Here is an 11,290-nt window from a genome sequence, read left to right as displayed (position 1 = left end):
TTTTGACATTGAAGACATTGTATTTTATTTTATCCAGTATATGTTGGTTTTTTAAGAAAATATTATTTTTTACTAAAAGGGTTTTCTTTTACCTATTAGTGATAATTGTGACACCGGTAGATACTGCGAGAGTTACATGCTGAGCTGCGTAAAACAAATCAAGATTTTCGGCTTGTGACGACGAGTAGCCTTTACTAATAAAAAAAATCATATTCATATAACCATTCGTACTCGGTTTAAGTGGCCAACACTTATGAAGGAATGAAATATTTTAATGCATGTTTTTACGACTGCAAAAACATGGCTAGAGGTTTTGCTGCTGGGCTCGTAAAACAAGTCAAGACTTTCGGCTAGTGACGACGAGGAAAATTTACTCATGAAAAAATCATATTTAAATGTATTCGTACTCGGTTAAAGTCGTCCACACTTCTGGGGGATTAATATATTACAATGCATTTTGTTTAAATGCACAACTGCAAAAACAGGGCTGTTGGGATACGTAAAACCAGTCAAGATTTTCGGCTAGTTTGGTCAATAGTCTGTTATTACGCGTCAGGGGCCCTTGCTCAGTACCCTGTGCAGGCACATGTCTTCTCCGCTTTTTCGCATTTATTTTGAGACAACATACATTGAATTCCTAATTTTATGATTTTCAATCCGAGCAATGTTTTTCTAGGGGGAATTCTTTCATATGCTCACGCTACGTCGGGTTTATTATGTGTTTGGTCTTAGTGGTTTTATCGAACTGATAGTTGATAGATAAATAACTGATGTTGATACTATTTATCGAACTCCATTTATCAAACTTGTTTGGTAGAAGTAACAGAAGTAACAATGCTCCAAATAAATCCAAATTGCGTAGATTTCGATCAGAAACTGGTATTTCTAACTATAATATGTTTCTTTCCCTCTGCGTGTCTGCGTGTGTCATGGAATGGGATATCTCATAAAGCGACTAACTATCAGCATATGCCATAGGTGTCCTTTGAATTAAAATCCCTGGTGAAGGCGGAGTAAGCCATGGTTTTCTGAATATTCATAAAAGTCATTATAACTTCTTGATGGCCACAAGGCCACAGATGCGCTGTAAAATCGGTAAGTATAAATTCAGTCTATTTGGTTGTAGAGCATGGACCTCATCTCTTATTTTTCAAATTCATGAAGTGGTGATCCAAAAAGGTAAGTATTCAATAAAAGAGAATTCTTAGGTTTTATCCATTTTTATGGAACTCAAATTAAATAAGCCATTGACAGCTCCTTTGCTGAATTCCACGAGATAACTCGACGATTTAAGGTAGCACAATGGTTGCAATAAATATCAGGATCTTAAGGTGCCTCCATCTTGTTGGCAAACACTGCATTAACTAATTTTTATTATTTTAACCATTCGTATATTGTCATATATGCCTCATACTATTAATAAGAACTCTTGATTAGCAGCCAGTTTGGTCGGTTTTCTTGATGAGTGACGCCGCAATGCCAGCCGTTGTAGCAGCGTTGAAGGCCGAGTTTACGTCAGCTATTGCTGGGGATCGTGTTTTGGTTAGTATGACGACGTATTCTGCAAATGAAGAATTAAATTGGTGATGATACATGCAAACTGATACTATAAAGTACAATAAAATGGATACAAATACATTGATAGATACAATAGTCGTCTTATTCTTATTACATAATATATGTACCTTAGCGCCTTCAGCAATAAAATAGAGTAAAACTTAGTTAGAATTCGTAATACTGCAATATTTCTGCTATTATCATCCCTGTCTGTTTATAGCGGGGAGTCATTTCCAGTTCCGAGGATAAACTTCATGGTACCTCGCAGTTAAGCCCTATGTTCTAACGAAAAATGTTTAATGCATGTCTAGAAGAATACTACGCCAATTTATACATATATTATATATAATATATATTTTAGGATATATTTTTGTAATTTCTTCCTCATTTACTTCTAACAACAATACTATTATATACATTATTAATGTTTATCCTGAATCGCTTTTTTTATCTTTTTATCATTTTTATCTATAAATTACTATCGTAAAAGACTTGGTCACATTACATTTGAACGTTTTAGACTGAATTTGATTTCTTCCTCATATTTATTAATATTTTGAATTCCGCTCTACTAATAGAGGTGCAAGCATTCCATTTCATATTCCTTTCCAATATTATTTGTTATGTGCGTAATAAGTCAATTCGAACGTGAAGGAGGCAGCAACAGTAAAGTGCATTTGGACCTTGATAGTATGGTGATAAAAACACAAACAAAGTGTAACATGAGGAGGATAGATCAAACAGATAACTTTAAATGCCCAATGATCTTCACGAAGGGTAACAATCGTCATTTTCCAAATTTTCAGGTTGAAATAAAGAGCACATCCCTAAAAACAGTATCGGTTACGCCTGAAATGGATAAATCGCTAGTTCTAATGTCAAGTATGTGAGCAATGGTTGATTTAAATTATTTCAGGATCCCTGCCTTTCTTACCTAATTTACCGAGTCCCACGTTTTTGCAGCCATAAAGGGTGATCCATGAAACTGCTGCACTTGTGTCCCTTCCAACCACGTTGTACGTTATTGGCGTGTTCCTTCCTATGACTGAAAAATGATAGATGCATGGAGAGATCAGGTCAGAGCGTTTTAAATTTATGTTTTGAACCTATACTTATTGATTTTATTTTATACAAAATTGATTTTAACCCATTAAAACCCAGTGTTGCTTCTTAGCAACATCAAAAATATGTAAACTTTCTTCCGAATTTAGGAAATATCTAAACTACGAATTATTTTGAGGTGTAAATTTTAATGGTGAAATATTTATCTGCCACGACAATCATGAATGAGAGGAAAACTTTTAATTTTTTAAAATGAGAAATCTCGAAATTTGATTTCTTTCAGAAGCAGCTCTGGCTTAGAAAGGTTTTAAAAGTTGATTCTTCGTTAAAAAACTATAACAAAATGATCAGAACGCTTTAATTTGAATGATTAGGTTAAAACTTAGGGGAATGCGCGAAGCAGCACAGTAGTACATGAGGAAGTGAGGTGGAGTTTGATGAAATACAGACAAAATTGTCGCGATTGGATCACTAGAAATTGATCTTATTAGGTTTTTGCTGTGACATTCGACGAATAGCCGTGAAAACCATGACATCCCTGCGTAATATCACAAAAATATTGATACGAGAGATTGGAGGTTATAAATAATTCAAGATTTAATAATTCATAAAACTAATTTTTGAGGTACCAGTAGAAAAACACTTTCATTTTAAAGATGAGGCAATATAAATATACATGCAAAGAAAAATGTGTAATCTTGAATTTCCCTTCTCCATTCCCATCAATAAATTAAAAATCATCTCACCCTGTTAAATTTAAATTTCATATTCTCTGCCATTTTTCGTCAAATAGCGAAATGAAATTATGTAAATTAAATTCTTGTTTAAAGTGAACTTTTATAAATACTTACTCTTGTTGTTATTGAATGATACACTCAGGGTTCCAGTTAATACCATATCAGCGATATTTCCGTTGTTATTTATAGTTCCTGTCGCAGTTTTTGCGGTTCCAGTGCTGGAAAAAGTGTGAAGCAGTTTTTACTAGGTTAAATAATTTTTAATTTCATCAATAACTCTAGTAAAATTTTATACTTCGATCCTTCCTATGAAAAAGAAATTCTCTACTAGAACATAATTAGATGATTTAGCTATTGTATATTATTAGGAGATTTAGATATGCTCCACTTATTCTTTGGAGCAATGACGACACTATTTCTATTGGCAATGTTCGTACAAATAGTAAAAAAAAGTTTTTTTTTCATCTGAGAATATTCAAATTTTGATGTTTACAAGAAATCTAAAATATAATTGCGGAAGGAAATTTTCACATAAAACCACCAAGAGCACTTGATTTTGGGGGCGTAATTTTCTTTGAAGCTGACATGCGAACTAGAGCTTTACTTTCACTAAGTAAGCGTGATCCTAGAGTTTGGATAACCTCTATATCCATGCATGCAGAGACCGTATATATATATTTATGCTCCTTATATTGACACTCGGTTGGAAATTGTAGTGTCATTAATACATGTTTTATGAGGAAATTAACTAAATTTAGCATTTTTACACAATATCAGCTGGATGAGAGATATTCAAAATGTGCAAATGTTCAGAGGAGACTTTATTATACAAGTATTGATTTAAAAAAAAATCATCTAATGTTAGAGTGGCCATGGAATAATATGGTATCACAAATGATCAATAAATGTAAACAAAAATTAACTTCAATTTCATTAAATTAACAAATACATCACTTTAGAATATGCTTGAGATATGTCTGATTACACGTTAGCTACGAGGCATTCCGTGGGTAGGAATCATGATTTAGATTCGAACGTTGATGATTTAAGTTATTCATCATTCAATTAACTATACAACTTTCACCTGTGAAATAAAAGTATCACTGTCAGGGATGTTGTTTATTACACAAACAACCAACACATTTTAGTGACGCAAAAACCAGATGAATGCATTGCAAATGAGAGTAAAAAATTATAGCATATTGATAGAAGATTGATAATTAAGATAATTAACAGAAGAGGCAACCATGAACAGGAGGATGCAGGAGTTCAAAGTAAAGGCAGAGGTATGCCGAGAAAAGATTGGAGGCAATCGAAGTACGGCAGTGCAGGAGAAATGAGGTTGAGTGAAGGTTCAGGTAAGTTCAGTTGGTCAGTAAAATAATATTTGACGCCCAAAATATAATTTGTTGACTTCCATAAATATATTTAGTGGTTTTTTAGAGTAATTTCTTCTTATTTTCCTTCATTATTGAATTAAAAATTTGGTTCGTGTTTTTTGTATGACTTCCTATCAGTTACTAGTTTTTTCCAGGTAGGCTAAGTTATCTACAAATTTAGCCAAAAAAAGATCTTACTGCCGCAAATTCTCTGTGAAAAGTCATAATGGTGGAGTAACACAAAGCATAAAATTAACAGATGAGAGCCTTGTTTCTAGAATGTGATTAGTGAATTCATATCGAAGCTGAAAAAGCAGAAATTTTCAATTATGATATTTGAAAATGACCAACCAATATGATTCTCCACCGCAAAATGATCATATTGCAATGTGAACATTAAATTTTCCGTTTAACTATAGTTCATAGGATTTATGAAATATTAGTTACCACATTTTAATGCTTGTATGAATATCCTCATTGAAAATAGCGAAAGAAAAGACCCAGTTTTAAAGTTCTTCCAAATTCGTTGGCCCGTTTCAAGGAAATATAACATTAACTACGTCCGCTTCATTAGAATTAGTTATTATATTTCTAAACAAATTACGCATAACAATTTTATTTATCATGGACTAGTAATATGAACTTCCAAATACGATTAATTTCGTATGAAATACAATCAAACATATGAGAAAGTTGAAAATGTTCTCTTGGTTTATTTAAAATTAATTGTTCAAAGATTGACCGAAAGTAAATACTAAAATTCATTAAATACATGCATTTAAATATTTAATTCAGGGTAATAAGATAAATGATTTGTATTTATTACCGCGGAAATAATTTTCAATTTGATTGGCTTTCTTGAAGTATAATTGTTCAAACAAAATATCAATTAACAATAAAGGTATTGCAAATGCATAAAAAAGTTAAAAATTCAAATTTCATGGCATTAAATAAGGGCCAAAGGGGGGCTTAACTTCATGTTAATCAGTAGGCTACATGAGCGCCAGTATCATTATCGAAACATGACAGAAGTACAAAAATTTACGAATTAATTGATTTCTGTTTATGAATGGCTTTGCCTGCTTCTTCAAGGTGTGATTCTAGAGTTATTTCCCTTTTATTTATTATCTGGTGCATTTAATGGGAACAAAACATCATTGGAAATATATTTTAGCATTTTTAAAACTCTATACCAAGTATTTTGTGATATATACGATATGAAAAATGAATTAAGTCTTCAAAATAACTCGGTATAATTGTTTGGCATTGTAAAATATTACTTACATTTTATGAACTCCTGTTACAGTTATAGACTCCTGCGTTGCTGTCACCATAGCTATGTTGTAAACGACACATTTCCAGCCATGTTCACCGACGTTGAATGTCCTTGCATATTCTACCCAGAGTCCAAGAAGCTGAGAAAATAAATATTTGTAGTATTCTACGTAAAGGATATTCTTTCTCATTCCTTGCATGGGCCATTATGATTGCATCGAGACATTTCACTACTTCACCGTAAGCAAACATATTGAGGCAAAGAATAGTGCCTAATATGCTCCGAGAGTAGAAAAGAAAGAAATAAATGTAAAATAATTGGTGTTCATGTAGAGGCATATGTAGCGTACAAAAATAGGAACAGTCATGACAACAAATGCTGAAAAATATTAACTAAATACTATCACAGTCGCGAAACATATTCTTAACATCTTTTACAAAGCAGTCTTTCTTTTGATACAAGTCTAGATCGTTGAAATTTTTGTTATACACTACACAAATAATACGCCCGAAGCAAAAGTCTAGACCCCATGGAAGTGCGGCACTTTTCTATAGTAATTTGAAAGATGTATTATTGATTGCAAGCCGAAGCTTACACAGGTTATTAATCTTAAAAACTGCAGGATAATACTCAAAAATTGTTGTTGGGTGATCAAATCAATTTTCAGGTACTTACGTAACTTTCTGCATTATTGAAATGTGCTTTCAAAGTCTTACTTACGAGCAATCTATGCGTAATTTTTCACGTATATACGAAGCACAAGTAATTAAGTACCAAAACGGAGAGGGACTGCAAAGGGGCTATTGCAATATTTACCAGGATAATTAATTTTTCAATACAATTATGTTGCGTAAGACTGATCCGGTCATTCGATATTTTTTTCAGATTATCCTACAGAATATGGTCCGTTATAGTTAATATCTTATTCAGAAAGTTATTAACAATTTTTTGCATGGGTATAAAAGAATAAAAATGTATAAAAAGTAGTTATGAAACTGCAATGCATCCCACGGCCCATCCACAAAGGGACTTTGCATTTTCCGTTGCCAATACATGAATTTGAATAAGAGGATTGTGAGTCATTATTTAAACTATTTTTGATGCTTTGTGGTACATGAATTACCTCTATAGATTAAAATTAGGGAAATGAAATCAAAGTACGACTACGAAAACAACTAAAACAAAGTAAAAAATTTAGTTACACCATTTATAACTCGAGAACGGCTCAACCGATTCTAATGATAATTGCTTTTTTGGATTCGTCGTTAGTCCCAGATAGTAGAATAAGCATCAAAATAATAAAAGTAAACGAAAAAAATTGATCTTGATCTTAGGGTTAATATATTTAGGAGTTGGTAACACTGCAAAAGCTAAAAAGCGTTGGTATATTTTATGGCTACAAAGTTTGTTAGGAAAAGGAAATTGTTTTGAAAGTGACTCCAACCCTCTTAAAAGTAATATTCTATGATTTTTATTCCTTAAAAGGAACCTCAAGCGTTTTTTGAGCCCTGTAGAAGTGAAGTGGAGAACTAAGCCAAGAGGCTGCAATGGTATTGGACTAAGATCATAGAAAAATATGCAGGTATGGATAAAATGCAATGGAAAATATTTTCTTACATCAATATCTTACTCAAAAACTAATTTCAAAACATGGACTTTATGGTTTCTCGTACGTTCTACCTTTGACACTTTTGAAAACAACTTCATTTAATTTTTTTAGTCTTATCCTTGACTGAACAATTACAAGGGAATTTCAAGGGATTGTTCATTATAAAGTGGACGTTATTGACGTGGACGTTGAAATTGATTGGTAAAACTCACCCCAGGATTAGCGATCGTTATGGTCATCGGTGTTATTGTTGGGCAGGCTCCAGCGCTAAACTTTTGACCATTGCAGCTTTCAATGACGAGGATTAGAAAGGCCACTAATAAAATCCTGATCTTCATCGTTATCTGGAGGATGTTCACTTATCACCGGTGGAGACAGATTTCTTGTTAATTTCTTTTCTTGAAGAACATTAAGAAATGTAAAAAATATAATTAATTGTTTTACCGAAAATAGCGGAACAAGAAAGAGATATATATATATAAAACAGTAGAAATACTATTTTCAATACCATTTCAATCATTATGTATCGAGCATTGTTGGAAAAATGTGATTACACAATAGGACATAGCCTTGATAGAGTGCTTTTCTTTTGATAAGGGAATACCTTTGTTATTTTATTTATTAGTTCACGATTCACAAAACAGATGACACACTGCGCATAGTATGCTATCATACTGTCGCGTGCAATCCTCCTATATTGGAGAAAAAAGATCTTTTTGGGATGGAGTTACACACCACGATATCCAATCCTTTGCGACCACATCCATGTCATCCATATTTTATGGTGAGGTAGAGGTCATCGAAAAATCTAGATCACTGTTTAACTCACTTCACATATGTTGTAATTATTTCTTCGAATTACATACCTAAAATGTATCTTGTGTCATTGTACTAAAAATCCTGTGGTATTCCTCAACACTAGTTTTAAAAACTGCGTCGCATGCTATCCAATTACCGAAATTCATGGCTTGACGCGTTACTTTATAGAATTTATTCATATTGAATGAAAATTAAACATGAAAATTAAAATAAAGTTTTTCTAGCTACAGTTAAATCTCAGTTGACGGGCATTCTGACTTACTCTGGGTAAACATAGTCTAATTTTCACTCAACCCAAATTACTATTTTCGAGCGTCTCTTTTGTATCAATGTTCTCGTATTAAGTAGGTAAACTGGATGTTTTTAAGACAGTTTTTAGTGTGATAACGTGATATTGTTGGATGAACTCCACTATTAGCTATCACCATATCACCTTTTCTGTATTTATTCCAGCACTAACAGAATTTCAAGATAGCACGATGGAAAACTGAAGAGTTGGGCTTTTCACAAAGTCTTTACAAGCATTCTCAAGGTTAGAATTTGCATGGTGACAAGGGTTACATAACTGCCGTCGTTTAAAAGGTCCAAAGTCCCTTGTCGCTGGTGCAAGATGCATCACATGCCATGGAGGATTGCAAATTTAATTGAATTTCCTCCTAATGACAAGTCCTGATGTTGGTGGGCGATCCCTTGATTAAAGGATGAGTGACTGAACCCTTGACCCAGGGGACGACTGAACACACACGGCGGATCACTTGCGACAGAAATACAGTGAAACCTCTCTTATACAGATACTTACGTTCCTTTAAAATTTGTCCGTAAGCGAGAGGTTTCCGTAAGTCGGAGGTGACCATATAAAATTTCATTTTCTACGCTTAGTATTGCACCGCAAGTATTATTTTAGAAAAAGAATTTAAGCCAACTGAATGAAATTCTTTTGATAAAAAAAACTCAATTTTTGGGAAATTGGACATTAAAGCCATGGCTATGGTGTCCGTAAAAGATTAAAACTGTGCCTATAAAGTGTCCGTGTTCGTAAGTATGAGCGCACCTGCGCTGAAGGTTCTACCCTTACTCGAATGCATTACCTTCCGCCGGGGAATTGAATGCAGTAAGTCAGAGGTGTCTGTAAGTCAGAATGTCCGTGGACAGAGGTTTCAATGTAGCTAGAAAATTATTCATCGGCAATTATTGTTTACAGTACCTGAAGTGAAAAAAGCGGTAAATACAAATATTTCAAACTCTTATCTGAAATTTTATACTCTCTTCCTCGTACCGATGGCACCAGAAGCATGTGAGTTTGGAAGCAGAAAGTGCGCATGCATCACAGTTGAAGAAAGAACGATAGCTTGGAAAAACAATATGGGGAATATAGCAAGATTGAACTTCATTTGAAACACGGGAAGTTTTAAATTGATCCCCTCCTAATGAGTTATGTAACGCGGTATATGTTCATCGCTAGTGGGTGATAAGTAGATACTGTGGGGAAAATATCAAATTAGAGACAATAATGAGATTAAATTCATTTCCCGATAACTTTAGTTAAACCTTATGACACCCTAACCAAATTGTTTATCTCAATAATGATAAATATAATTTAAAAATACAAGTTTAAAAAAAAACATTTCTCCACCTGAATTACAAAAAACGCGGTAGGTAGCTATTAGTGAAAATAATATGTGAGCATATAATTTTTTAAAAAATGAAGGTAGTAGGATGCCCATAACTAACATAGTATATTACCAATTCGCGATATTTGAAAAATGTTTTTGAATAAATTTTTATGCATCGCTATAAGAGGAAATATTTTGCTTGACGAACTCTTACCTAGTGCAAAATATCACTCGGGAAGCACATTTTCAATAATTGTGAAAACAATTTGTTCATTTAGTGCTGTTTACTCTACCATGCTGTTTCCATTCGAAATTGCAAACAGAAACACAAACTATAAAGTTGCATGTGTACATCCGTATGGAGAGGTTAGTGAAGTGAGGAAAAAAAATAAATATCGGATCTTACCTGTTTCTTGGAGTATATTCTTTGCCAGAGTAAAGGGGAATGAACTGAATTTCGTCTTATATACCCGGAGTAAAAAGGAAAAATAAATTCACTGCCATGGTCCAACTAACCCTTCCCCTCACACTCCCCCACACCACCATTCTTATACTTTGTTGTCACGAAATCCCAACCGGTTTTATCGCCCATCAACTTCATGAATCGCACTAAGAGAAATATTGGTCCGGGCTCATGCTAATATTCTTCATTGGACAAGTACACATCTGTACATGTCCTCCGTAACTGAGTTCCTTCCTGCTGATGGCCAGACTAGCTGATGACTAGAGAAAATGGACTGACCTGAAGATGCAAGTTTTAACACCTTGAGTGCGGCATGACGTGATATCACGTCATGCCGCACTCAAGGTGTAAGAGCTCTTTAAGAGCTCGGTTCAGTTCTATTTTGTCATTTTGCCCCCGTAAGTTGCTCAGCAGGGATCTAGCAGCCCATTTGTGAACGCCGTTTCAAGCAACCTTTCCTGGGAGGATCGGGAGAAATTTTTTCTTTTATCTTAAGGTAAGCCAATATCCATTCATTTTCCCACCTGTATTTTATGCTATTATATTTTATTTCTGTCTATAATGCGTGAGTATGAAAATTTTTATTTGAGTTTTATTTTACAAATCACATGTATTTACTATCTGGAACTTAATTATGTGTGTTTATAAATTTTTTATTCCGTTTTTACCATTTTTAGCATGAATATAAATATTTTTTTCCATCCTTCCTATTTTTCTTCTTGCGAGCCTAATATTTTTCGAACCTTTATTGTCTGATGTTAATAAGTTTTATTCA

The sequence above is a fragment of the Ischnura elegans genome, chromosome 2, assembly GCF_921293095.1.
Source record: "Ischnura elegans chromosome 2, ioIscEleg1.1, whole genome shotgun sequence".
Taxonomy (NCBI): Eukaryota; Metazoa; Arthropoda; class Insecta; order Odonata; family Coenagrionidae; genus Ischnura; species Ischnura elegans.
The sequence above is the reverse complement of the archived record's forward strand: the minus strand, read 5'-3'. Positions refer to the sequence as shown.